This window comes from Macrobrachium rosenbergii, chromosome 40 (assembly GCF_040412425.1).
Source record: "Macrobrachium rosenbergii isolate ZJJX-2024 chromosome 40, ASM4041242v1, whole genome shotgun sequence".
Lineage (NCBI taxonomy): Eukaryota > Metazoa > Arthropoda > Malacostraca > Decapoda > Palaemonidae > Macrobrachium > Macrobrachium rosenbergii.
The window spans coordinates 24,440,166-24,442,665 of NC_089780.1; the positions used below are offsets into that span (position 1 = coordinate 24,440,166).

The 2,500-nt window shown below is 37.9% G+C and overlaps 1 protein-coding gene and 1 long non-coding RNA gene across 4 annotated transcripts in view; one reads left to right on the forward strand and one right to left on the reverse strand.

The window, feature by feature from the left end:
- LOC136826262 (uncharacterized) overlaps window positions 1-2,500 on the reverse strand; it is a 246,992-nt gene that overhangs the window by 237,170 nt on the left and 7,322 nt on the right. The gene's annotated exons all lie outside the window — the stretch shown is intronic.
- The window catches only part of LOC136826259 (uncharacterized), a 6,473-nt gene that overhangs the window by 1,527 nt on the left and 2,446 nt on the right, over window positions 1-2,500 (forward strand). The window lies entirely within an intron of this gene.

The following is a 2,500-nucleotide window of genomic DNA, read 5'->3' on the forward strand; positions in this document are numbered from 1 at the left end:
CCGAGTTTTATTTCGCGTTTGTGTTAAAAACCTCATACAATAAGTGTTTATTGATGTTACTCTTAACTAGTACACTTTTAAGTAACTAATGAGCATTTAAAAAAGGATTTACAAGTCGTTTTTCATAGACGAATCAAACGGGAAATAGCTTCTATTCGCCAAGTCGTTCTCAACATTTCCGGGGCCGGTGAAGATAAGATTAACCCACAACTGTTGGGGAAGGGCGAGAGAGAGAGAGAGAGAGAGAGAGAGAGAGAGAGAGAGAGAGAGAGAGAGAGAGAGAGAGTTGGTGTTTACAGAAGGTTGGGTGTGAACTACCTGTTTATATGTTAAAGGAGGAATAAGGTTATTTATTATTATTGGTATTCATAGCTATTGATAAGTATATATATTATAATATATATATATATATATATATATATATATATATATATATATATATATATATATATATATATATATATATATATATATATATATATATATATATATATATGTTATGTATATACACACTGAATAATTCTCCTGAACATTCATCCAATTTAACTGCGGAAAGAAGGATGAAATCCCACGTGCAGGAATCTTACGTAACTCTCTCTCTCTCTCTCTCTCTCTCTCTCTCTCTCTCTCTCACACACACACACACACACACACACACACACACACACACACACACTCATTAAAGGCCACGAGTCACGCCTTTAGCTAGGCATAGGCCTATATATATCTCTGTCTTCATGGTGTTGGGGGAAAAACTTTTAAGACTTTTCATGTGTTTTCGTTAAAAATATCCGTTTTCTCACCCTTACCGTACCAGTTCTTCATCAAGAGAGAGAGACACGGGGTAAAAGGGTGCCTTCCAGAGCTTCCCGCTCTTACATATACCTTATAATAAACTTGGCCGGTCTTGTCATTGCATACAGTAGTTACGTAGAAACACTTTAAACGTATTTATATACCTTTATGCAGGCTTCATATATTAACTTGTTAATCTCTCTCTCTCTCTCTCTCTCTCTCTCTCTCTCTCTCTCTCTCTCTCTCTCTCTCTCCGTTCCTGTGCCCCTTTCAGTCAATCCTGACAGGAATTTCTGTCCTTTTTCTCTTTCTTCTTAAACCTGGAAAGTATATGTTTCCTTTCCGCTAACCCTTTTGAGGATTGGGTGACAGTCTTACGTCACTATAGGAACCTCAGATTTCCATTCCCGCTTCCTTTTTCCCAAAATGGCTCTATATACATCACGTTCACTAGACTTATCCTTCGTTACTTGTACACAAATTTATGTTTTCATTATCGCTTAACTGTTCTCTCTCTCTCTCTCTCTCTCTCTCTCTCTCTCTCTCTCTCTCTCTCTCTCACACACACACACACACACACACACACACACACACACACACACACACACACACACACACTGAGACATATATATTTGTCCATTCCTTATAAAGCAATCTTTTTGGAATTTATTTACAATGCATCTCTCTCTCTCTCTCTCTCTCTCTCTCTCTCTCTCTCTCTCTCTCTCTCTCTCTCTCTCCCCAGGGCTTAGCGCCAAGTAAATCTTTCTCTCTCTTTGTTGACGTCCAACGAATCACGTTGAAAACGAGGGAACTATATGGCTCGTAGTTTCTCTCTCTCTCTCTCTCTCTCTCTCTCTCTCTCTCTCTCTCTCTCTCTCTCTCTCTCTCTCTCAGCGTTTTCTCCCTTAAATCAATATAGAAAGTTCTCTTTACTCTCCTCTCATTCGCTTGCAAGGTAATTTACATCATCCTTTAAATTGACTTTCATTCTCCCTGGTCAGGGAGGTGGCTCTCTCTCTCTCTCTCTCTCTCTCTCTCTCTCTCTCTCTCTCTCTCTCTCTCTCTCTCTCTCTCTCACTTAAAAGTTACTGTCCCCTCTCTTGAATTTTATCCTATTGCTCTTAAAGGTGCTACTGCATTCCTACATTCTCCTCTCTCTATCCTTCTCTCTCTTTCTCTTTATCGTGAGATATCAGTCTATTTTTCCTCATATCGGTCTATTTTCCCCATATATCGGTCTATTTTTCATTGCCATGTCAGTCTATTTTTCATTGCCATATCAATCTATTTTTACTGCCTTATCACTATTATTCCCATATCAGTCTATTTTTTCCATCTGTCTATTTTTCCACATATCAGTCTACTTTCCCACATATCGGTCTATTTTTCATTGCCATGTCAGTCTATTTTTCATTGCCATATCAGTCTGTTTTTACCTTCCCATATCAGTCTATTTTTCCCCATATCTGTTTTTTTCTATCAGTCTGTTTGTATTTTATATCGGTCTATTTTTCATATCAGTATTTTTCCCCATATCAGTCTGCTTTTCCCAATATAATTCGGTTTTCCCATATTGGTCTATTTTTCCCCATATCAGTCGATTTTCCCCATACCAGTCTATTTTTCCCATGCTGGTCTTTTTTTCCCGTATTGGTCTATTTTTCCCACACTGGTATATTTTTCCCATCTCAGTATATTTTTC